Source organism: Colias philodice, chromosome 19 (genome assembly GCF_061535455.1).
Source record: "Colias philodice isolate Cphi_HAF_F1 chromosome 19, ilColPhil1 Martin Lab GWU primary, whole genome shotgun sequence".
NCBI classification, from domain to species: Eukaryota; Metazoa; Arthropoda; class Insecta; order Lepidoptera; family Pieridae; genus Colias; species Colias philodice.
This window is the reverse complement of record NC_143104.1, coordinates 7,764,004-7,791,379: the sequence shown is the minus strand read 5'-3', so window position 1 is coordinate 7,791,379 and position 27,376 is coordinate 7,764,004. Positions and strand designations below refer to the sequence as shown.

Genomic DNA, 27,376 nt, shown 5'->3' with positions numbered 1-27,376 from the left:
TTATGTTTAATATGGATTTATTTGTAAAAACATATTTTATGTTTGGAAAGAAAATTACACTTAAATTTCTTTAAATATTTTTTCTTAATAACCCGAATCTGGGATATTCAATGAAATGTGGCATCCTTACATTAATAGCAGTCATTAAAATATGTTTATCTTGACGACTTGAATGACGACTTTCTGTTCCATAAAAGTTTCACTTTACCTTTTAGATAATCGTATGAAAAGGTGAAAGATATGAATAGATCCAGCGGGAATACTCCTGTATTTTAACACGCAAAACAACGTAGACATAACGTCCATCAGAAATAAACATAATCAAGTACTAAGCCTGGATGCTAAATTAATTAAGCCGTGATTTTCTTTTCAATGTGTTTGACCTTGACACGACTTTGTAGAGCGAGCGAGTGTGCACTCACTTTGGTACATAATTCACGACTCAGCGACTTTATTATGTCCATTGGCGCTTATTTTAGAAGTTTTTCATTAAGAGAATGTATTTTTTTCATGTAATCCATTTTTTACATTTTCCGTTTAATATTTATTTTTAATGGGAATTTGGTCAGAAACTTGTACAGCCAGGAAATTTCAAATCTCTCTTCATTTTCTTAGTAAACAAACCGTGGCGCGTTTAAAAGCTTAGAGATGCTTTAGGTTAAACCAATAATAATAATAATAATACGGGCATTTCTCCGCAACTCGACGTCAAGCGCCTATTTTGCGTGAGAGAGGGAGGTGGGGGAAACCAGCTAAAATTGAAACCACCCGAGCTCCTCCATGAAGCCAAGCAGCTTGTGAGGGCTGCCAAAGGCTTCGGGGAGGGACCCGGGAGACCCCAGGTGTCTTGCCCTGTACTCCGCAACCCCCTTACATTCCATGATGACGTGGGCTGCCGTTTCCTCGGTCTCCATGCATGCTCTGCATAGCGGACTGTCTGTGATCCCTAGATTGAAGAGATGTTTGTTAAAGGGGCCGTGCCCTGTGAGGGTCCCTGTTATTACGCGTAGTTGCACTCTACGTAGGTTGAGAAGCCGACGTGCAAGTCTCGAGTCAATGTCCGGTAGGGCTTCTCTGGCTTGCTTGCAATCAGATCTGCATGACCATTCCGCTCTCTGAGCAGTGCTAGTGAGCTGGGTAATCATCATCCGGGTCCAGCTAGCAGGTAGCGGTATAATGGGAAAAGGTCCCATGACCGGTGTTTCAGATGCCCTTCTGGCTAGTATATCAGCAGCATCGTTTCCACGTGAGCTACTGTGTCCTTTTATCCATTGTAATACTAGGGAATTTCCCAGGTCACATACCTTAGTGAGGGCTAAGTGACACTCAAGGGTCAACCCTGAAGTGAATTCATGGCTTTTGATTGCCATGAGTGCTGCTTTACTATCCGATAAGATCCGAATCGAATAGTTTGTTACATTTCTTTTAATTATGGCCGAAGCTGCAAGTAGAAGTCCTAGGCATTCAGCCTGAAAGACTGTATTATGGGGTCCCAAGGGGTGCGAGATGTTAATGTTTAGGTCCTCAGAGAAGACCCCAGCACCCGTGCCATTTCCAGTCTTAGACCCGTCCGTGAAGATTAGTAGGTCTTCAACGCTGTTGTGTTCTGACGTGTATTCACGTAGCTGTATCTTATATTTCTTGTCAAAGATGAATTGTTTTGGGATCTTATCACTTATGGCAAGGAGTGAGGACTCCTTCTCAGCTGCCATAGTTAAGATCTTACTGTGTGCTGTAGGCACCATTCTCCATAGGTTTTGTGTCTTTAACCTTACAGCTGTCGCTAGAGCTTCTTGTCTTACAAAAAGATGTAGGTTAAACCAACAAATCGCGCTTCGAGTTTGATGAATATTCATAATAATTAGAAATTTATGATTACTCGATATTTTGTATTATTTTTTTTGTTAACGAATAATTCGGAACAAAAAGAAAAAGTTCAATATGAGTCACTAGAGAGTAATAAGTCAGTCAAGTTAAGATTGCGACTAGACTTAAAGGCAATCAAATCTGTAGGTATATAAACTAAGGTTATAAGATAATATAACAAAGCATAATATTTTTTATCTATCAACTCAAATTGTCATCACATCATACCTGTAACTATGTATCTGTTGAGGGTGGACTCTAGACCGTCCTTAAAATTGTCACTGTAACATGTTAACATTTAATTCACCATAATGATTACACAGCCGGCTTTCCGGGTCTCTGGTAAAAATGGTCAAATGGTAAAACTATGCTATGACGATTCAAAACTGCTTCTAGAAGAAGTCTAATTGAATAAATGAATGTTTGAAGTTGATAAGCCGTAAGTGATTTAAATCAAAAAGGTAGGATTATGATCGAGAATGGTTGTAAAGATATGAAGTCATATTTCAACCAAGTTCCGTAGTTTTTCTAAACGTCAAAGATCCAATAGTCACGTACGGAGCTAACACAAAATGAAAACATCAGATCATTTACGTTTCCAACGTGGTCTGGTTTTGATTTAAATTGGTTTTATTGGAATTTAAAACCGATTTATCTGTATGCTTCTCACTTTTTTTATAAGAAATGAAATGAAGGTATTTTTTGTTTATTTATAACTATGTAGTTTTCCGCTCGCGGCTTTGCCCGCGTTTTCAAAGAAAAATCCGCATGGTTCCAGTTTACGTGGGATTTCCGGGATAAAACCTATCCTATGTGTAAAACAAAGTTACCCTCTATGTGTGTGCCAAAATTCATGAAAATCGGTTCAGTAGTTTTTGCGTGAAGGTACCAAAAAAACATACAAACTTTCGCATTTATGATATTAGTAGGACGTAAATTTTTAACACAGCGTGAGTCATTATGAATTATTTTATTTGGTAAATACTGGAACCCATTATTTTATAATGCTTGAGAGAATTATAGCTAAAGGTATTAGTGTGTGTTTTATTGAGCTATAAAAATATTTGATTCCTTCATTCAATTAAAACTGTAATTAAAGAGCTTTTTCTTCAAGGTTTGTTTTAAATTATTTTTCGTATAGGTACACATAAAAGTGAATTTAATCGTATAAATATCTTAGGGTCTTCGCTCTCCGAAAATTAATTGTGGAATACAGTCTTAAACGTAAAGGAACAAAAGAAAAGCTCTTGGAAAACTCTGTTTATATTTAAAATGAAATAATTAAAATACGAGTCTTTACGCATTTCACATTGTATGAAAACTCCATCATTCATACGTCTATAGATTCCAAATCCGATAGTTTAATATTTCACGCGATACATTTTGCGCTGTCAGCGCCGGCCGCATGGCTGATGTCACATGTTTGCGATTTATTTCGCCCAGTGACCATTTTGTCGTCAACAGCACGTCAATCTAATGGATCCCTAATTGAAATTGTATTTGCGTTAATTGATTCTGAGATCTGCTTTACAGTTTGTGGTTGCTGAATAAATTATGTACATGACTAAACTAAAAAATGAACTGGTACGGAAAGTCAAACAGACATTGGAATGTTAATTTGATTCGGTTGACTCTTTTGCCCCAGAAAATTTTAATTGTAGAGCTAAACCCCCTTTTTCTCTTCAAGTAGCAATTAATGTAAATGAAATAATTGGTTGAATGATATTAACAAGAAAGAAGAAAAAAAATACTAAAATTAACAAAAGATACAACACCTTTTTCAAGAAAGAGCTTCGTACCACGCACGAGTAATTTAATTTAGATTACACAAGTACAGCAAGAAATACTCTAAAAATAGAGGTTTGAAATAAGTTTGTTTTACAGAAGACTAGCAAGTGCTTGTTCGTTTCTTATTTACGATACACTCAGGCTCAGCCAAGGAGATCTTGAACCTTGAGAGACGGTTTATGCAATATTTGTTTTAAAGCCTTTCCACATTTTTAGGTCAAATTTCTCTTGAAGACGAAAAAATATTCTTCGCGCTTCAAAAGCAAAGTTTACTGTTTACGTTGCGTATTTATTGAAGTTTACACAGAGCAGTTGTATACTTGCGACGCGAAAATATGACTTATTTTTACTCGAATAAGAACGGGAATAGTAAAAAAGAATAACAATCTAGAAATATGAAAACTTGTATGCATATAGCGGTTGAAACCATTTTTGGTTTACCAATGTATAAAACTGTAACTTTTCCCCTGAAGCGCTTTCAATAGCTTATTTTATGAGTCTCTTTATTTGCTCGGTACATTTAGATAACCCTACGCTTTTATGTATCCGCCGCGAGTGTTATGGATGATATCAATAAATATTTATATTTTGTGAGCTTGTAAAAACAGATTAAACTCTTTACGGATTATAAAGCTTCCATTTAATAATCTCTTATAACCATTTGTTACCATAAAGAGAATCGACAATATACCAACATTTAATATTAGTTTTAATTTCATACCACTTTTGATTGAAGTTGAATAATTTTAAAAAAAATATTTCTTTCAGACAAACTTAACAAATCTTAGCTTTTTATGACATTTCGATTTATGACATTTTTTGCTGACAATGCAATATTGGAATTGTCTGAGACTTTTTATTACAGACAATACTTCAAACGGCACCCGACTCACATAAATAAATCTGTTTTGAAATACAGCTTTCGCAGACCATTACTTCTATATCAGTTGTATAACCCGACTAAATTAAAAAGTATCTAAAATGATTTACACCATATTTACACATAATTATTGCGCTAATCCGACTAAATCGAAGAGTAGTTAACTAGTATTTTCTTATGTTTGATTTTACGTGAGGGTTGTTATTAATATTTAGAAATTAAAGACTTTTACGGGTTTTAAAAGCGATTTATCCAGTCTCACTGTAACCACGCTCGTTATAATGTGTTCGAAACGTCGCGTCGGGTTAAATAACAGAATAAATCGCGATTAAAATCCGTTAAAAAGTCATTTTTCTAGAGATTACCTACTAAATGATTTGCAGCACACAGTGTTCGATTAAAACTCATTACGTGTCTCCACGACGTGTCGGACATAAAAATTGACGTCATCAATTCCCAGCCACAATCTTGCTATAATCAGGGGCATGATAAGCAGTAAATAAGCCCGCTCCAGGGAACATCGTAATCATTTTTTACAACCTAATACGTTGGTCGTAAATTCTAAGACGCACAACCATTCTTGTTATTTGTTTTGACTTGATCGTTATTTTATATTACTCGGTATTATGTACTTTAGATATAGCAAATTCTTATTATATCTCCTTCCGCAATATACAGGTTGTTTCTGCTTCAATTTTGTATGTAGTCTAAACATAATAAAAATGAAGAAAGAACGTTAATCTTATTCTGAACTATTTGGTATATATAACTAGTCACAACGACTGAAATGAGTGTTAAGAAGCGACGTTCTAGCGAAAAATATGTAAAAAAAATTATTAATGCAGCTATTCTTTACCTATATAATAAATTATTTTAAATTAAAATGTTCCATGATTCGTCTGGAGACTGAAAGTGTTATCCATTATTCTATTATAGGTACAGGGCAGTGTAGACACACTCTCTCATTAAACTAGACAGTTTAATGAGAAAATATGACCTCGAAACTAATACTTTAATGTTGATTAAAGTTGGTCTAAATCTGTTGTCATTTAATTTTAACTGAATATTTAATTTTGTGTTCTTTATAAAAATTGATTACTCCACTAGCTAGTAATAATTTGAAAGATGCTAATGGTCAACGTAAGAGAAAGTACTATAGTACAAGGCAATACTTATAATATAGTATAGGTACAACACGTCAAACTTTGAAGGTTCTAATTACGTATAAAACATATCAAACAGTACAGACAAATTACACGTTCATTTGCTTTGTCTGAACCTAGATAGCAAATTCTAATTGCATATCATGATACAACAAGAACAAGACATTAAATCTTGTCTAAAGTAATCATTGTACAATCATAGAAAATTAGTTGTTCTGGCGTTAACGTCACCGTCTCTTGTCATATACAAGATGGCTTAGAATCTGTCGTGTGTTGGCAAGATTTCAACTGTTGCTGTTAATTTTGTATTTATGTCCTCAGTTATGTATAATTTAAACTTTTAGTTTATTTACTTTGTACAATAACATCATAGTTGCGATTGAAAAAATAATGTCTCTGAATCCTAATGTCCTTTTAATGAGGGATAGGTACCTATTTATAAATTACTAGCTAACCGCCCGCGGCTTCGCCCGCTTTGTCTAAAACCTTCCTTTTGAATCACTCTATCTATTAAAAAAAAAACACATCAAAATCTGTTGCGTAGTTTTAAAGATTTAGACATAGGGACAGAGAAAACGACTTTGTTTTATACTAAGAAGTGATTTAATTAAGTATTTTAATATCGGTTAAGTATTTGAGTTAAACATTCTGTAGCAAATTAATTCAAGTCTATTTTACACAACAAGATGGTGTGTCATATTCTCCATCGAAATTTAAATTAGCTCTCCTACAAGACAGCCAATAACTTCGTCCATAATTAAATCCAATTATAATACCTCACTATTAGTTCGCTATAAACTAAGATATTTCCTTATCTGCCTTTGAGGTACATGCATGTCTCAAGATGAGATGAGAAATGGCCAATAACATGAGCGCACTTTGATGTGGGCATTTCGTGAGCGATATTACACTGTTGAACGTCGTAATATAATACGATAATTGAATGTTGGAGAGGCTTTTTAATTTGGCTGTGTAATATGTATTATAATAATTTAACAGTAAACGAAAATTCTGCTAATCTTAGAGTATACATTCTTGCTTATGTATACTCTAAGCTTGTAATTGATTATAAAGCTGGTAATCACTACATAGTATAAAACAAAGTCGCTTTCTCTGTCCCTATGTCCCTATGTATGCTTAAATCCTTAAAACTACGCAACGGATTTTGATGCGGTTTTTTTAATAGATAGAGTGATTCAAGAGGAAGGTTTAAGTATATAATTTATTTGATTCAAGAGGAAGGTTTAAGTATATAATTTATTATGTTTTAGACAAAGCGGGCGTAGCCGCGGGCGGAAAGCTAGTTGATTATAATTATGGGATAAATAACATGGGTATTTTGAATGAATTGATATTACGTCATATACTGACGATTAATCAATTTCAAAGGAGCTTTTTAATTTGGCTGTGTAGGTATCATGTAAAACTTTAATTCTAGAATGATACGATGACAAAATATGTGGGTATGCCAGAATTTATTTCAATAATCAATTAGTAAATTTTTAAACTTTTTAGACAATATGCCGCAATATTTCTAAGAAGAATAACAGTGAAACTGATTATCAAATAACGAGATGTGAATATTAAAGTTATAATAAAAACTAGAATGTTAAGCGCTTGTTTGTGTCGTGTAAACAGTTTTCAAACACATCTTGAAAGTTTGAAAGTTGTACACAACGCTATCCTTGGCTTATTTTAATTTTCCGTAAGAATGTGGTATGTGAAGCGTGCATTATGATGTAGGGAAACTGTGTAATATCACTGAAAACTAACGAACACTGGAAGTAAGTTTTAGTTGTAAACAATTTTGTAAAAAATGTTATATGTCAGATTTTATTTTTGGAACATATAAATAAACTACGAGAGTAGGTAAGGTATTTTTCTAAAATGTGTTTTCTATTTTCACGGTGAAAATGATAACTATTCCGAAGACTTTTCCAAAAATAAACTATGATTGTGCTGTCATTTTTAAATTTCCGGCGTTCCAGAATATTCGAGAATAACGTTCAACAATTCTAAATTCTAATCTATTACCACAATATGACCTCTTTTCACGGTTGGATGAAATGTGTCAACGTTTAGCGAATCATATTTCTCATAGTAGGTATATTGTTGGGCATATCTGGGAGTAAAATGTTCATTGTTATATAATCGTCTTGCGTCCTTTCACAATACCCTTTCGTAGATGAGGGCTTGATAAGGATACATTTATACACGACTATTTTGAGTGTTCCTATATAATTGAATGAAATTTGAATTTTAGTGGTGCCTATCTACATATGCTTAGGAGGAGAATTTACCAGTCATTTATGTTTATATTGTTAAACCTACCCTTTTCTTAAAATTTTGTTTTTTAAAATACAATTCCATTCATTAACTTATATTATTATAATCTACGTTTTGTTGATAATGAGACTTAAGCACATTAGTCACAACAGCGACGTTTATTATTTCATAGAGAATAATGAAAAAAGAAACTTATTTTATTTTCACATGAGCATCGTTATTAGTAAGATTACCCATTATTTAATAGGGCTATTATTCTACATTATCTACATATAGGTACATTCAATTTTAATGTTAATTATTTAAAAATACAGAACGTTACAGAACAGTATTATATTTAAATACGCTACTATAAATCACGAACATCCAACTTGACTATTCACATAATATTCTTTTCTGAAGCGAAGCTAGTACGTTATGAATTTACCATTTACCTATGAAGTTATTATACTTACAGTACAAAGCTTGAAACTGTGAGTACGAACTTTTGCTATAGTTCAAGCAATGCCCATACAACTTTATTAACTCCAACGGTAGTAAATGTAACCGCAGATTTTAATTTAACCGCTTGTTCTGTGAATTTAATGTAGGTACCCTGTTTGCAGTCTTTAAATACGACTTGTGTACATATAGCTTTAATTTCGAGAGATAAATTTATAGAAAGGAAAACAAATATGAACGTCTGTCAGATAAAGCAAATTGTTTGGAACTTGGGGTTCCTATTCGTCATTTTAAGATAATTTGCAACGGTATGTACATTTGTGTTGCTCATATAATAATATGTATTATGATAACGGTTAATTAATATAAATTAAAATATTATATTCTTAACCGATTTTAGGTGAATTACATTTGCTCGAACGATGACAATTTTTATTTGAAATTCAACCAAAACCTTAATCTAACCAAAGTCAAATAGCTACTCTAGAAAATACACAACTTGCTAGTCCTACTTCTATAATTATAAACGCGAAAGTTAGTTTTAAGAATGTATGGATATTTGTTTTTAATTCTTAAAGCGAAAACTATTGAACCAATGATGATATTTGAAACCAGTTAAGTAGCTCAATGAATAGATAAAAGATGTAACCTGTGTATATAACTGAACTATATAACTCAAAGGCAACAATCTACTATTGAATACAATTATATTATAGCCTTCCCTTTGTGAGGAATAAGTGCACATGTTCCTCTTTCAATAATTCTATCTAGATTTCCACTCGCATTAGGCTAACGCATCCTAACTAATTGTAACCAAATCTCGTGGGAGATTTGCGTCGCTCCCCTTCAGGTGACGTGTGTTCGTTTGCGTTCCTGCTTTCATAACAATGTAACCCTAATGACGCGTTAAGGCTTTGCAAAACGTTTGTACAAATTTTCGCCTGGAGGATGAAAATGAAAATTTCATAACATCGTATTGCATTATGAAAACATAAATTATTTATGACATGGTATAATGAATTGATTTTGTAACTGATTCACATAATATCAATTTGGCAACTGCTTCAATTGGTGCAGGAGAATATCTTTATATTTTTATCGATTACGTGCTTTGGATTAAACGTAGCCCTCGTAGGATGTACCTATTGATCAAATGATGTTGATCACGCTAGAATTTTTCTGAATGAGGTAAAGTTATCGACATTTTTAATTGATTTAAAACTATATCCTGACAGTATAGCCATACTAGAAATCTATGGAGACATTAGTATAATTCGTAAAATTAAAGTCATGGATCCAAGCTATAAGACGCCTTCCTTGCGATGTCTAGACCATTGAACCAATGTTAATTCAACATTACATTTGTGTTACTACGTTTACCAAGGTTATCCAAGCAACCTATTCCAAAGCATAATACATATTCTACAGCAATGTATTTATTAGAATTTAACGCTTACAAATATCGTACGTAATAATTAGTGATCAAAGCGTAGTATTTGTCCAATTAATAACGTTTGCTATTTCTCCGGTAATTGCTTCAAAGTTTGTTAGCTTCTTAAAATAGAACTAGCTAGTTGATTTATTTTGATAAATGTTCACGGGAACAGTTTCATGGGAGTCGAGAGTTGTTTTTCAGTATAAAATGTTTATTTCTGTGACTTCAATATACACAATTTCATTGTAATATTTTCAGTGAGATAGATATTAGGTTTAGGTTTTTTTAGCTAAAAAATCAGACTTCATTTACCTGATTTCTTAACTTGCTCATGGTGATATCCGAGCAAGTATTCAGTACCTATATATACATCGCAGCGCAACTAAACCGTATTACGAATTTGAATGAATTTTGAAAAATTGAAAATGTTGTAATCTGCTTTCTAGGTAATCTCTTTATTAAAACTAGCTTTTGCCCGCAGCTTCGCCTACGTGGAAAAGATAAATTTTCATGGTATAAACTTTCGTCCACTATTTATTTCCTTGGAGGTAAAATTGATCAAAATGCTTTCTTAGCGAATGCCTACGTCCTAACATCTACCTGCTTGCCAAATTTCAGCCCGATTCGTTCAGTGGTTTTGGACTGTGCGTGGATAGATCACTATGTCAGTCACCTTTGAGTTATATTTAGATGAATCCCTATTTCCATTAGTCACGGCATCATCATCGGCAAAGTGGATGGATATTTAAAATGGTTGTTTAATGATGACGTGACACAAGTATTCTTAATCGAATTTAGATTTTATAACATAAATATTAAAAATGTAAGTAAACAATAGTTTTACTATTCATAAATAAAATCCTTTCTTGCGCCGTTGAACAAAGATAAGATGCTCGTCGACAGCGAAAAATGTTCTGAAAAATAAATATTTTACTCACTTCATAAATGAGATGAAAGTTAAGCTGCATTTACTAAAACCATTTTTATAGTTACGGTTTTTATTTCAAAAGAGTCTTTCATGCATACTAATGTGATTTAGTCGCATCTCTGAACACAATTAAAACTTTTATCTTAAAAGTGTTTGGTGAAATCGGTTTCGTGCATTAGTATATTACTGTGCAGGACCATTGACTTTACGATTTGTTAGAGCTATAATGTGATTTTATGTGCTTTTTAAATTGTGATTTGGTATTTTTTGATACTATCATAGTTTGAAGGAGTACGAGGTAAACTGAAAAACGTGTCCAAACTTTCGCATTTTAAACATAAGTACTTACTAGGTACTTGGGTTTAAAATATATAAAAGAATTTGATTTTTTTGGTTTTATAGCATTCAAATGCTTTATGAATATAAATTTATAAAAGGATGGATATACTAAAGGATGCGGGTTCGAGTCCCGGCTCGTGATCGATTTTTTTATATTCTTTATAAATTTATATAATATATAAAAGAAGTTTGAACCCTATATTAAGATTGTGGTACGTAATCATAAACAAGTCAAATCGTATTTCGACCGCAAAATATGTGAAAGGTGTTCTCTATTCGGGGCCACTAAAACTAGTTCAATCGAATATGAATCACTATTTGACACTGTTAGTCGACTGGGGGCGTAGCTCAGATGGTAGAGCGCTCGCTTAGCATGCGAGAGGTACCGGGATCGATACCCGGCGCCTCCATACTGTCGTCTTTTTTATTTATTATTTCATGTTTTAAAATTCTGTCCATGGGAAATGGTTATTTTTTTGAAGGTGGTATTTTTATAAGTTTTTATTTTATTTTTATGTAGTTACTAGCTTTCCGCCTGCGGCTTCGCCCGCGTTTTCAAAAAAAAACCCGCATAGTTCCCGTTCCCGTGGGATTTCCGGGATAAAACCTAGCCTATGTCACTCAGAAATGATGTAGCTTTCCAACAGTGAAAGAATTTTTCAAATCTGCCAAGTAGTTTCGGAGCCTATTCAATTCATACAAACAAACAAACAAACAAAAAATCAAACCTTTCCTCTTTATAATATTTGTATAGATGTATAGATGTATAGATATAGATTTACTTTGCTAATACTTACTTAAAATGTATCTACATATTTTTTTTTCAAAATCACACTGAACATAAGAGACTTAAAAAAGGGCAACAATAAAACAAAATTAAATAATCTGTCCCTTGGTAGCTTTTACTCTGTCTCATCATCATCAGAAAAAGTCACTGCGCCATGAAAATGTTTTCCTATAATATCATTTTAATGGGAAAATTAATGTTTTGAGAAAACAACCAACATGCAAAGTTTAATTTTATAATGGAAAGGTTGAGCTTAAACAATCACTGGGTTTCTGTTAAAACTTTTGCGATTTATAATACAAAACAACCGTTAAAAGTTTACTTTAGTTAAAAGTTTAAGTGGTTATCTCGGTGGCAAAGGAAAGTAAATAATTTTGTTTATTGTTTTTAGGTTTATAAATGAATTAAAGGTAAAAAATATTTGGCAATAGTTTAATAAGTATAATATTCCTAAGTCGATGCAATAGGTCAAGAAGTAAGGATATTTATCTGGACGATTTTGAAAAAAATACAATTCTGGATGGTTGAACACAAACTTTAAATATAAATATAATTTGTATTAAGTGATATTTTATTGTGGAGAAAACATTATGGAACATGTTTTTCATTAAAATCTACAGACAAATTAATTACTCCTGCATGCTAATAATGTTTATTGAACGAGTACTGAAATCATTTTGCGTCAGCATTTTTACTTCTATAAAAATATTGACTTAATCCTATCTAAACATAATTAAATATTTTGCAAAAAATTTATAATTATTAAAAATACAAACATTTCATTACATTAAAATCGGTTTAGAGTTTACATTTCGCCCAGCATTATGAATAACAAATAAAAACATTTTTAATCTCTTTTACGTTCGCTTACGTTGTGTTAAAGGTAACGTTATTTACTTTAGAAATAAAACAAGTGTAATGTAATTAAAACGTTGAATTCCCTTTGAAAGCGTGTTCAACTCGTAATTGAAGTTTTTGCGACGTTAATAGCATTCAGTTCAATGTAACAAAGCTGATGTTAAACAGATTCTTGGAAGTTATTGATAAGTGTTTAATAAATAATATTTTAAATAGGTACTTGGTTATCATTATAGAAATATTTTTTGTGACTTTATTGAATTACCTACACTTTTTATGTGCGTGCCAAGTTTATGTAAATTGCAAATTTGTTTTCGAGATTGCTTTGATTGAGTGTTCATATAATTAATTTTGTTTGTTTCGGATTATTCTAAACATTTTTACATAATGTAGGTATCTGTGTGTCTACCTACTCTATATTGGATTCTAGGAACTCCTAATAAACCAATGACTAACAAAATGTTTGCCTTATTTGATAAATCTTCCCAAAAATATGACACAAATGAAGATTCTTCATTAGTAGATATTAACAGCGCGTCTAGACTGGTTTAATGTCCTGAATAATTTAGTGTTATTTACTTTACGAACGTATTAAGTTCGTATCCGAATATCGTTTTCAATGAACTTTATACAAATCAAATTAAAATATTGATTTAAACATATAAATTATAAATAAATGACAATAGTGATTTCAGGATAAATATATTACCTATAGTATATCAAAATGTATTAATTGTAGGTATCACAACACATCAAGGATCACTTACCATAAGTAGGTAACTTCTGAGAATCTGCGACTCTGTTCAAAAGATTAAAGTTCTATCTCGGAAAATTCAAGTTATTTAGCAGTTTGGTGGTCACCGAAAGTTTTAGGCAGATTACAGTCACAATAGAAAGCCACATCTGAAGGTCTAAGAGAACTATTTAATTAAATTTCATTATTATTAATACGTATATTCGAAAAAGGATTTGTTGTAAGACTTATCGTTCTGTGTATAGTTTAGTATTCTTTATCAATTATCCTATATACAAATAATATTTTTGTATATAGGATAATTATTATTTGTATATAGTGTAATTATTTCACAGAGATTTCTTTAATATTATGTAATTGCAAATAATATTTTTCTTCTTAGGTACATATTTGTCACTTTGTATCTCTATATATAAAATGACATACATTATAAATGTAGATACGTATTGAAATAGAAATTAAATCATCAGCATGAGTTTTAAATGCGATTTATTTATTGATATTAATTTGATCCCTTGGTGGCCTCACCGGATCACTCTGTTTGTATTCGAATTATCGGAATTAATAATGACTTATAAATTAATTTGATACATTATATATAAAGACATAATATGTAAAGGTATTCATATAAAATTTTTAGACCTTCCAAGATTTCATAAACATTAGAATTCTATGGAATACTTCATCACGTTATCTACGTTATTAATTAGCTATGATATTTCCTTAGGATATTTCTATGCCACTGATATTTTATACAGTATAATAAAATAAAAAGAACAATCAATGCTTTCAGACGTAAACGATCTTTTTCTTGAAAAATAACATTTTATTTTATAATAGTTTTCAATAGCTGTAAATGAGAAACGGAGGTTCCTTCTCCAGCATTTAAAAGCAATATTTAAACTGTATCTGTTTTTATTTCTACGTTTCGTAAAATGTATCTATTCTATATTTGAATGAAAGTATTCTCATGAAAATAATGTTATGAAAAATAAACAAACAAAATAATAATAATTGATGTCATTTGACAACTTAAAATCTTGTCTTGGATAAGGAAACGAATTACTAAGAATCAAGAGTTTCCCTTTTCGTGACTCCACTAATAATAGCACTGCACTAGTAAAACTTAAGAGACATTAACCGAAACAATTAAAATACCAATATGACATAATTTTATCACCATCTAAAGTACTAAATATTAAAACAATCTTGAAGATACAAATAACAATAATTTACTAATAGGTACCTTATTGTTTAAGTCGAGATTTACTAGAGAAAATAGTTTGCAAATACTTTGTTTTGTTCTCGAACATTCTAGAACATTTTTAGCATTACAAGCATTTATTAATCCTCAGCTACGGTGCTTGAGAATAAATCGAGTACCCTCAATACTCTTTTGCACAAAACATTTTGTTATGAAAAGAATCTTGGATAAATTGAAGAAATAACAGCGTCATAATGAGACTTGATAATCTGAGTTGTCTCAAGTGGCTTATAATAATTTAATCATATTCCAAATGAGATTTTCTCGCTTATTCTTGATATTCCACTGTCTCTGTTTTGTTTTATGTTACCTTGAAATACGACTTCAATTAAGCAAAACTGAATGGAATTTGTTTTGATAAAGCAAGCAGTAATAGGTAGTTTAATTTTTGTGCAGTATTAAATTTAAGCATTATGTAATTTGTAAACTAAGTCACTTCTAAACGCACCATAATATTAGTCAGATATTAAGGAAACACTATGTGATCGATCTGGGAGATAATATGACGAAATAAAAAGCTCTTCAGTCTCAAGGGACCAATATTGAATTGGAGTCGAGTGGGGCTTATCAATATAATATTATTATATTTTTAATTTAATAATAAGCAAAATAACGTACTTGTTGTATTCTATGAAATTCGTGAAAATTTTCCGTGAAAACCTTTTTCAGATAGGTACTTACCATAAAATTAATTTTATATAAATTGTCATTTGAAGGTTTTGGAAATAAACGAGAATTTTAATTAAGTTGACTAATTAAATATCACTCTGTTCATTAGCAGTTAATGAAAAACTCTTAATTAAGTTTGTATCACTGATTATCCATATACTAATAGATAGTGAATTAAACTAGACCAATAAAATAAAAAATATGTAAAATCCAATTTATGTAGGTATAAGAGTTCGGAATTTTATGAAGAGACTTGGATGTAAAATTTTACAAATAACGAAAGCAATTTTCTATCCTTTAAAAAATTCTCACATAGTAGGTGAGCTTGCATACCTATATGGATTTTAAATTTTAATGTAACTGAAGCGATATGTATTGCTAAGCTCGAATCAAAAAGTTACTATGCCACGTGATCATTAACAGTCTTAAAAAGTCTTTCAAACTCAAACTCAAACTCAAACATTTATTTATTCAATTAGACTTCTTAAAGAAGCACTTTTGAAACGTCATTACATATTTTAAAATTTACCACCGATTCGGAAAGCAGTATCTACGGAGAAGAACCGGCAAGAAACTCCATAGTTGCTCTTTTAAATCATGTCAGTTTTACAATTTTACAAAATACATATGTAACAACATATAAGTATTGTAATAACATGCCAAAGAACTGTCCTGTGGTTTTTACGCGACAACCCTCCATGGGTTTTTATCGTCCATATATTCCTGAATACTGTAGTACGCTCTCTGAACTAGTACATTTTTTATATAAGTTTTAAATTTAGAACTACTAAACTCTTTAATATTGTGAGGAATTCTATTGTATAAGCGTATACCTTGACCCATAAATGAATTTTTAACTTTAGCTAATCGGAAAAATGGCATTTCAATTCTATTTCTGTTCCTTGTGCCATAACAGTGTCTATCTCCTACTCTTGTGTGTAAGTCGGCGTTTTTGTGTACATGCAAAATATTATTAAATATATACTGTGATGGTACAGTAAGGATACCAGTATTCTTAAAGAGATCTCTTAGTGAGTCCCGAGCACGTAAATTATATATAGAACGAATGGCTCTTTTCTGTAAGATAAATATAGTTTCTATATCTGCTGCCCTGCCCCATAGTAGAATTCCATAGGACATAATACTATGAAAGTAGCTGAAATAAACCAATCTAGCTGTATCTTCATCGGTGAGATGCCTTACCTTTCGGACTGCATATGCTGCTGAACTGAGCTTACCTGCAGCGGTGTTGACATGGGCTCCCCACTGTAGTTTCTCGTCCAATGTTAACCCAAGAAATACAGTCGATTCTGTAGGGTGTAATACCTCCCCGTTCAAGGTAATATTTCTGCTTAACTTTTTAACGTTTGGTAGTAAAAATTCAACACAAGTTGTTTTTTTGGCATTTAATAATAAATTATTAGCAGTAAACCAGTCGGATATGTGTAAAAGAGCACTGTTCACTTCGTCAACATTTGGGTCATGCCTATCCACATTAAATATTAATGAGGTATCATCTGCAAACAGAACTATTTCACACCTATCCTGTAAATAATAAGGTAGATCATTGATATATACCAAGAACAAGAAGGGTCCTAAAATAGATCCCTGTGGAACACCAATGTTAATTGACGCACCGCTAGAACGTTCTCCATTAACAACTACAGTTTGTATCCTATCATGCAGGTATGAGGCTATGAGGTTCTGAGCTTGTCCTTTAATCCCATAGTGATTAAGTTTACGCAATAAGGTACAATGTTCAACGCAGTCAAATGCCTTGGAGAGGTCACAAAATATCCCCAAAGCATTTTTTGAGTTTTCCCATGCCTTATATATATGTGTTAGTAGTGCAACTCCAGCATCTGTGGTTGAGCGCCCCTTTGTGAAACCAAACTGTTTGGTGTGCAGCAAATTATTAGATGCAAAGTGACTAGTCAATTGGTTTAATATTAACTTTTCGAATACCTTACTTAATGTTGGTAAAATCGAGATAGGTCTATAGTTGTTACAGTCTTCTTGATCGCCTTTCTTAAATAGAGGTATAACTTTACTAAGCTTTAATAAATTAGGAAATGTACCATAGTCACAACACTTATTAAATATAAAAGCTAAATTGTTCGCAATATTTTCTATTATATTATTAACTAAATTTACGGACATTCCCCAAAGATCACAAGTATTTTTTAAATTTAGTGTCTTAAAGGCTGTAACAATATCATTAGCAGTTACGTGTCGCAATTCAAATAATGTGCTGCACCCCGCAACATGGTCCCTCAAAAAGGTCTCTGCAAGTGCTGAAGACGAATTTAAATTATTAGTAATGCTAGCAGGGACACTACTAAAGAAATCTTCAAATGCAAGCGCAACATCAGCATTTTTGTCAATAACCATGCCATTATTAACAAGTTTTATGGTATTACTTGATTTGCTTTTACCCATTTCACCATTAATAATAGACCAAACTGTTTTAACTTTATTATCGGAGTCGCGTATTTTATCTCTGATATACAAACGCTTCGCAGTAAAACAAACAATTTTAAAAGTTTTTGAGTAATTTCTAACATAACTAAGAAAAGATGGGTCTTTATTATATTGCTTCATACCATATAACTCATAAAGAACGATCCTACACCTATGTATGCTAGGTGTCGCCCATTTACTAAATGGTAAATCCTTGGTAATATTTAAAGATTTAACTTTAAATATTTTTTCAAATTCATTATGCACTAAATTAAAAAGATTTTTAAACATTTCACAAGGATTATTATGACAGGATTGATCATTCAGTACGGGCAGGCTTTTATTAATATTATCTCTAAATTTATTAATGCCTTTTTTAGTTATAGGCCTAACATTAATTCTTTTAAATTCAGGTAAACAATCCCATTCAAAAACTACTTTCTGGCCACAGTGATCCGAAGTGAGTGTATTGAGAATATTTTTCTCTAAACAGTTGCAGTCGCAGTATATATTATCAATACAGGTTGCAGAAGTAGGTGTAATTCGTGTGGGTTCATTAAAAAGTTTATACAGATTAAATGACTGAAACAAATTAACAATTCGTGTTGCCGTTTGTGTTTGTAAAAGTATATCAATATTAAAATCACCACATACTATAACTTTTTTTTTACTCCTACTTAAACGCTTTAATATTTCTTCCATGACTGTCTCAAACATATTATAGTCACTGGAAGGGGGTCTATAAACGCAAACAATAATATAACGCTCCAGCTCCACACAGGACAGTTCAATGGTCCGTTCTACAGAAAGGCTAACAATGTCAGTTCGTTCCTTGCATTTTAAACTATTGTGTACAAAAATAAGAGAACCTCCATGAATAGCGTTTGTTCTAAAGTATATACTTTTTAATTTATAATTATCAATATTTATTAACAACTGACATTGTTTAAGCCAATGTTCTGTTACACAAAATATTTTAATTCTATTATGATTTAAAAATAATTCTATTTCTAATAATTTGCTAGCCAAGCCTTGAATATTTTGATGCACAATAGAAAAAGACTGCTTAGCTGTTGTCTTATAAACTAGTTTAAATCTAGCTTAGGGCTAGATTGTCTGTCAACACTTAAACTAGGTTGATGTATAATATAATTACTACTACATAAAATTATAGTAGATCCAGGGTCTGATACTAAACATGTACCAGACTGGTTAATAATTTTATATGCTATTAACATAGCAAGTTCTCTCTTATATCTAAATGGCAGATACACTGTATTCTTTGTCAAACAAAAAGATTTAATACAAGAATTTATGTCAAAATATATAAATGCATCACTATGATGATTTGTTAAATTATATAATTTCAAGTTAATATTATAGATAAATTTATATTGATTTTGTGTCAAACCAGGCAAATATGGTAATGTACACAACATAAATTTGCATTTTGTCTCACTACTAATTTTTAACATTTTTTGAAATCCTATATCTATGTCATGTTTTTTTAATTTAAAACTATCTCCATATAATATAATAACAATACTATTTTCATTAAAAGTAAAACTATCTAATGAATTCATGATATATGTAAATGAACTATTAGGAGTACAAAAATTAGTTACTTTATGCCCCAAATTGTTAAGCAAAGCGCCAAATCCCTGACCAATATTGTCTGACAACACAATAATTTCCTGCGTGGAAAGATGTTTCGTTTTAGTAGATGGAATTGTTGCCGTTGATTGAATACTATGTATATCAGTGCAGTCAATTAGCTTATGGGGCGACTGTTGCTTATTGTCACTTATACGACTTTGCTTTGCGACTTTGCTTTTTGATTCGATAACTAAAGTTGAAGATGTAAATATTAATATTTATAATTATAATATATACAGGAACTGGCTTTCGCGCTAAAGCTTTAAAGTTTAAAGGTACCTACGCGAGAAAAACAGCTTCTGGAAATCTAGTAATCATTTACATAATTTTGGAAAATACTCATTAATTGAAGATTGTTCAAGCCTTCATATTGTTACTTTTTTAAGTCATTATAAAACAAAAACAAAAAACTAAGTGCAGGCGCAGTTTATCTTGGAGTGGAAGAAAAAATAATTGCTTTACGTCATTGCGTTATAAACATGCCTTGTCATATTTGATGTAGGTCACCGGATACAGAGGCATAGCACCTTTTTTACTCTGTGACAAATGGTTATACTTCGTGTCTCGCTAATTGCTTCAATTTCTCGTAATAGCCGCACTGTTTTTCACTTGAGCTCGTTTGTTATTGCTTTTTTTAAGTACTTTTAATGGTGTATTAGAGGAATGGTGATATATGTTATATTTTGTTAGTTCTTCCTAATTATTTGGTAGTAAGGTGAACTTTAGCGTATGCGTATTGTTAAGCGTACAAATCTTCAGTTTTCAAAATACTTTGATTAGATTACATTTTTTACCAAACTGTTCAAGCCTTGATCAAATTCTTCATTAGTCTATTATTGACTATAGATTACGATTACGATACGAATTTCATGAGAATTGGTCCAGCTGTTTCGGAGGAGTATGGTAACTAACATTGTGACACGAGAATTTTATACATAGGTATAGAAGGAGAAGATAATAACCATAAATTACGCGGACAAAATTGCGGGCTTCAGCTAGTGTAGTGACGCGATTGTGATATTAATATCGCATGAATATGCAAAATGCACTTGTGATACTTAACTTGGCTCGTTATTTGGTGATTTGCATTTATGAGTTAAAAGCTAAGGAGAAAATATAATTGCTCATTATACTTTCATTATGATTCACAATTTTTAAAAGATATTTTACATGCACGTGTACGTTGCCGTTCAGCCAAAAATTTCGAATTAATTTGGACGAAGTTTTATAGGCAAAGAGATTTTTGATTGGAGTAATATGCGTATAGCAAATAGCAATATATCTTTTATTTATATACAAAGAAAACGAGTTATGTAGCGATAGTCGTCCTTGTACATTAAAATATAAGTACCTAGTTTCTAGTATCACAAATAATACTAGTATCAACTAGTAAAACTTAATCATTAAAAATTGTTCTTAAGATTATTAATTTACTAGCTTTCCGCCCGCGGCTTCGCCCGCTTTGTCTAAAACATAATAAATTATATACTAAAACCACAGTATTACCATTATTTCCTACAGTAGTGCGACGAATGTACTTGTGCAGAGAAACGGAGGGGAACTGGCGGGGGTCGGGCGACGCGGGCCGCGTAAAGCAAACACGCTTAGATTGCTTTACCTAGCGCGAAAGGATGACGCAGTCGTATTTTTTGTGTAATAATTTTATTATGCATAGGTACTTACATATTCTATTATGGCGCGCACAAACTGTTCGGTTTACGGATGTAAATCTACATTGAAATCCCAGAAGGAAACAATATTTCAGAAAGATTGTATTAATTGTATCTGTTGAATTAAAATCAAAGCTATGTTTATATGTTGTCCTCATTATTTTCTAATCAGATTGTACATCCCAATGCGAATGCATTACTTAGTTAAATGTTATAATATACAATTAAGAACATCCAAAAATAAAGTGTCCACGTAAATAATATTTAGCAGTGCAATATCTGTAATTATATATTTATGAACAAATAATTACATCAGATTTAATAATCGCAATTATTTTGAATGTACATATGAATAAAGATTTCATCATAATATTAATAATCACAATTGTTTTATTTCCCATTTGTTGCAACCCTAGCGTATTTTCGTGTGGCAGCGTCATTACCTACGCTGGCGGCGGCATCGCGCGACATCAAAGGCGATTCCCTACTGTAGGAAATAATGTTAATACTGTGCTAAAACCTTCCTCTTCAATCACTATCTATTAAAAAACCGCATCAAAATCTGTTGCGTTTTAAAGATTTATGCATACAAAGGGACAAAGAAAACGACTCTGTTTTATACTATGTAGTGATTATCAGGTCTATTCGTGAAGTACTATAATATAAATGAGAGGTAATAATAATTCCAACCCGTATACTTACAATCGAAAGATCGCTGACATTAATTTATTGTGTCCTTAGCAATGGCTACTTTTGTTATCTTTAACGTAAGAAGACCCGTATTACCCAAATCCTTTTGGTTACTTCCGTTTATTCGTATATTATCTTATATATAAAATTCTCGTGTCACAATGTTAGTCTGCATACTCCTCCGAAACGGGTGGACCGATTCTCATGAAATTTTCTGTGCATATCGGGTAAGTCTGAGAATCGGCCAACATCTATTTTTCATATGTACCACGGGCGAAGCCGGGGCGGACCGCTAGTTGTCTATAAAGAATTATATTTCGAATGAAAATGTCTTATCTATCAATTTCATTAATCGATTTGTGTACCTATTCGTCTCATAATAATTTTATTTATTTACAATTTGAAATTTCAGGTAGGTAGGTATATTTTATATATGAAATAACAACGCAATTGAAAATTAACAAATAACTTGACTTTTAATATTCATAAAGGAGAATGGGCATTTTACTATGGAAGTTGAGCCTGAACCCTTGAGTTGGACCAATACACATGAGATATTGTTTTTATAATAGATCATAACACATAGATAACGGGAAAAATATATATAAAAAAATAATCAACCGGGTTTTTGTACAGTCACATCAAGTTTTATTTCTTTGTGTATAATATTTTTTGCAGTAAATAACTGTTATAAGACAATGATAATATCTTTATGTTACTCCAATTCACTTTCACTTACAAATACCTACTAATCTTAAGCCTTCTAATAACCGAAATACACTAATATTATGTTTTGTAACAGGTAGACCTATACCGTGTTTATTATAATTCAACGTAGTTAGACGTTCTTTGTGGTTAAACTCAGTCACTCCAGTGACATTTAGATTTATATTTACTTCACTCGAATTAAAAACACCGTTATTGTGCGCAAAATAATAGCCAAATGTATAAAACTTTTTGCCTTGACTGTACAAGAACCCGGTTGATTTATTTTTTATTTTATTTTTTTCGTAAGGTATGTGTAATGATCTAGCACAAAAACAATATTTCGTGTGTATTGGTCTTAGCCCAAGTTTCAGGCCCAATTTGCCCATTCTCCTTTATTATAAACATTATCTTATAAGTTTTTTTAATTTTATATGGCTAGAAAACAACAATTTATAATAATAAAAAAATATCATTATATTTTTATACCACGGATAAATGTGATATATTCACCAATTAGAAGAATAGTATAATAATTTCAAATACATCCATACTTAGATAATTGTGATAGTGTTCCACTATTAGAAGCTTATGTTAAACCATTTGGGAACAAGAACAAAGCCAATAAATTATTCATAGATGAATGTTCTAATCCTAAGGTTAGCGCTAACTCCTCTTATTTAAGTTGATTTTAGTATTTCTTGGAATGTAATGTGTTTCTTGTAATTAGTTAAGATATAATGAAATGTGTTATTCCAAGTTATCCTCTATATGTGTGCTAAATTTCATTGTAATCTGTTCAGTAGTATTTGCGTGAAAGAGTAACAAACATAAATATACATCCATCCTCACAAACTTTCGCATTTATAATATTACTAGTAGGTAGGATTATGTAGGATAGGATTTTCAGTCAGGCTAAATCACTACATAGTATAAAACAAAGTCGCTTTCTCTGTCCCTATGTCCCTTTGTACGCTTAAATCTTTGAAATTACGCAACGGATTTTGATGCGGTTTTTTTTAATAGATAGAGTGATTCAAGAGGAAGGTTTATATGTATAATAACATCCATTAAATAGTGGAGAAGTACTGTTATTTTTGAGGTTTCTAATGTGATGTCGTAAATTATTACATTTTTTCCGCTTACATTGCAAACGCAGGCTGAACCCTACGAGTTTTATCAAAATAATGTAGGTACTAAGTATTGTACACATTGAAAAGGTCTACAGAAAAGTCCGCGATGGTATATGTCTATCTCTTATGGATCACAATAACTTTTTTTTGTCATTTACTTTTTACGACAAATAATGGTTAATTTTCGAAGCGATTTTAACCAATACAGCATTAATCCTTAACGAATTAAATACCTTGAATACATAGTTCATTTATTATAGATCTATATGGCCCTTTACACCGTATGATTTGAGTGAATATTTTTGAAGATATTACAGATTTAATAATAATAGTTAAATAAAACTAAAAACACGCTTTTTATAGAAAACCGAACTAAAAAATAGAAAATTTTATCAAATTGGTGTATTGTCATCGGTCCTCAATAAATCTACAAAGTTATGTGAAATCTGGCCGTTTAAAGTGGGTCAAAATCGCGCCCAAAGAAGTCGGTTACAAACAAACATACAGGTGAAGCTAATAGGTATAAAGCGTGTAAAAATTGCGGGACGTAGCGTTTGCGGCGGTACCTACCGGCCGGCCGCCATTGCACCCGTGCGAAGCCGGGGCGGGTCGCTAGTTTTGTATAAAATGATATGTTCCACATCAGGGATGTTCCATAGATCATTTACAAGGTTGTTCATTCAAAAATATAAAAGAAAACCAGTTTATGAAATATTCAGGAGCGGTATTTGAGTTATGAATAAATTTTCGGGTGCAGTCTGTCACAATTCGAATAAATTTATGTACCCCTATGGGCTTATTGTATAAGTTCCTTTCTGAAATTACAATGACATAAGCATATTAATTGATATGAGTTAAAACAGATTCTATGGAATAAAACTTTCATCTTATGTAGGTATCTACTTTTTACGAATATAATATGTATTATTATATATAAGTATTTTAGTATCTGTGGTATTACGAAAGTTTTTTTAAATGCTCTATATCGTAAAAGGTTTGAAGGGAATATGAGAGATTCAGGCGATTTAAAAAGGTACACTTGAAATTGAATTTGCTTCTACTATATTAAAATTCGACCAATGACTCCAAATCACTACTAAAAATTTATCATTAGTAATCACAACTAAATAGTAATAAAAACACGTGGAAACTAACTTCAATACATCTGTCTAAATATATGTATAATGTATTTAAATCCTATATTGAATAGCAGAAGCTCGTGTAGGTTTAGGACAAATATTCTAACCGCTACCTCACACGGTACCCGACAAACAACAAATTGATGAATATGTTCAAAACTTCTTGGATTAATAATGAGTTATTTACCTTTGTATAAAATAATTTATTTTTATAGGCTTCGCTTTGTTAATAGAAGCTTGCTTCCTTGTTTCAAAAGTATTGCTGTAAGATTTTTTTGGATAATCTTATGATATACCTATTTATGATTAAGTTATATGAGGTACTCTATGTCCCCTTGTAGGGTATGAGGTAGATATAAATATACCTACATAATATGTTTTATAGTTGATTTTCTTAATTTCTTTATGGACAAGTTTCTATGCCTTTTATTTGTCCACACTGGGAAACGAGTTGATATCAAATTTTGTACGCTTAAAAAGGAAATTTATTCGTTATTTTATAAATTTACATTTCTACTCTTTATGTCCGCAATGCGTAAAATATATTGTAGCTTCGTTTTTTGTAGCAAATTCCCAGTACAGATATTATATTTTATGTAATATTATCGCGGCAAACCACTGCCCAATGAAAAAGTAATCCTCTAGTGACTGTATTTACATAGCGGTGCTAGATCGCGCATAATATATTATTATTTAAACTAAAATGTTATCAGCATATTAGTATGAATTGTATTGTTTTTGATTTCTATCGAAAACTTTTTAATTGTTGCTTTTCAATTTCTGAATGAAGCCAATAAGTTTGATGATCAAAAACATTACAGGTGAGAAGTTTAGATCAATAGAATTTTCAACTGTGAAATTGGCTATCTGCCAAATAAAAAAACTATAGGTATACGTAGTTTCATTGAAATCAAACTAAATATGTCCAAGTGTGATATCAGTCTTTGATAAGCGTTAAGTTTCTTACTTATTAGAAATCAATAAATTATCGAACAAGTTCATAATGTTGTTTTTAGTTACGGCTGAACAGCAGATCAAAGTAATATTATATTAATTCAGAACTTTGTACACGGGAAATTTATGATTTATATGGCCTTGTATATTGTCTTGGCCAAAATAATAATAGAATTAATGTGAAATTGGGGGTGCATTTTATATCATAGTATTTCATTTATATCATTATAAGGAATTCATTGCATATCATACGATGGTAGAAAATATACCTGAGTATGACAATAAAATCAATAAGGAGTTATAGTTCCAGTGTAAAATCTTCATCTAAAAAAGGATGTCGTAAAAATCAAATTTTCACCACGCACCGTTATATAATTGCTATCATGTTCTCTACATATTTTGCGTAAAAATATTGTGAGCAAAATTTGAAGCAAATATTGTTTAAGATTAAAGTTTTTCCCAGCCTCTTAGCTTGAACAAGGTTAGCTGGGTTTACCGTATGTACGGCGATGTTTACAAATTATTAAACTTAGGTTCACACTCTCTAGACCTGATGGTATTAACATTTCAGGTAAACACTTTTTACGTTAACAGAATAAATTTGCTTGCGCGGTATGTTATAATTTTAATTAAATAGTCTCGAGGCTATACTTATAGTAAACAAGTAAAATACAAGTCTTATTGATTGTGTAACTAACATCTTGTATCATTTGTCAAATCTCTGATATTTTGGATAACTACACGTTTATCGAAAAATTATTAGCCCAAGTATTTTGCTAATATTATTGAGGCCAATCTATTTTTAGTCTGATATTTATTTTGATATGTGAATAGGAATTTAGTGAGCGTATGTACTTCATCCTGCTATAATGCACCATTATATTATGTTGTTAAGTGAAATGAACCAATTGTCTTAAATATAGAAAGAACCGAAATGTAGAAATAACCAGCGTTTATATATTGCACGCCTCATAAGCGAAGCGTTGAGGTGGGTACTACTGTCACTTCGCGCAAAACATCTGATTTTTCAAACTTAAAATGTCTTTATGTATCATACATTGCACTTGTAAGATAATACATACACACACATATTAAGAAAAAACACTATTTTTAACGTTCATGATATTTTTGATGTCATTTTTGTTATTTAAACTAGTTAAAAAACAGTTTAAAAAAGTTCTGTCTTGGACGTCCGTGTGTCTGTATGTGCGGATCCTTTTTCTTGTTAACACGATAGCGACCGAAATACTTTACTAATCGAGTCTTTTTTTTTCTCTTACGCTTGAGTATGCTCAGGAATAGAACCCTTTCATTTTTCAGGGTCTGATTCGATGTGGTTTAATTGTTATTAAATAAACAAAAATAATAATTAATAAATATTTATTAAAAAAAATTATGAGGCGTGCACTTTTGGATTTTCCAAATTATTTTTAAATACTTCCAGAAGCGAAATTGTCTGAAGAAAGTAAACAGTAGGAAAGTTTTATCTTATTTAGAAACTGATTAAAAAT

At 31.4% G+C, this 27,376-nt stretch overlaps 1 long non-coding RNA gene and 1 other non-coding gene across 2 annotated transcripts in view; one reads left to right on the top strand and one right to left on the bottom strand.

Moving 5' to 3' along the window:
* Nucleotides 1–27,376, bottom strand: part of LOC149480043 (uncharacterized) — a 241,345-nt gene that overhangs the window by 208,655 nt on the left and 5,314 nt on the right. The gene's annotated exons all lie outside the window — the stretch shown is intronic.
* TRNAA-AGC (transfer RNA alanine (anticodon AGC)) lies at nucleotides 11,464–11,536 on the top strand. Its single transcript has one exon. It is a non-coding gene; the product is annotated as a tRNA-Ala (tRNA).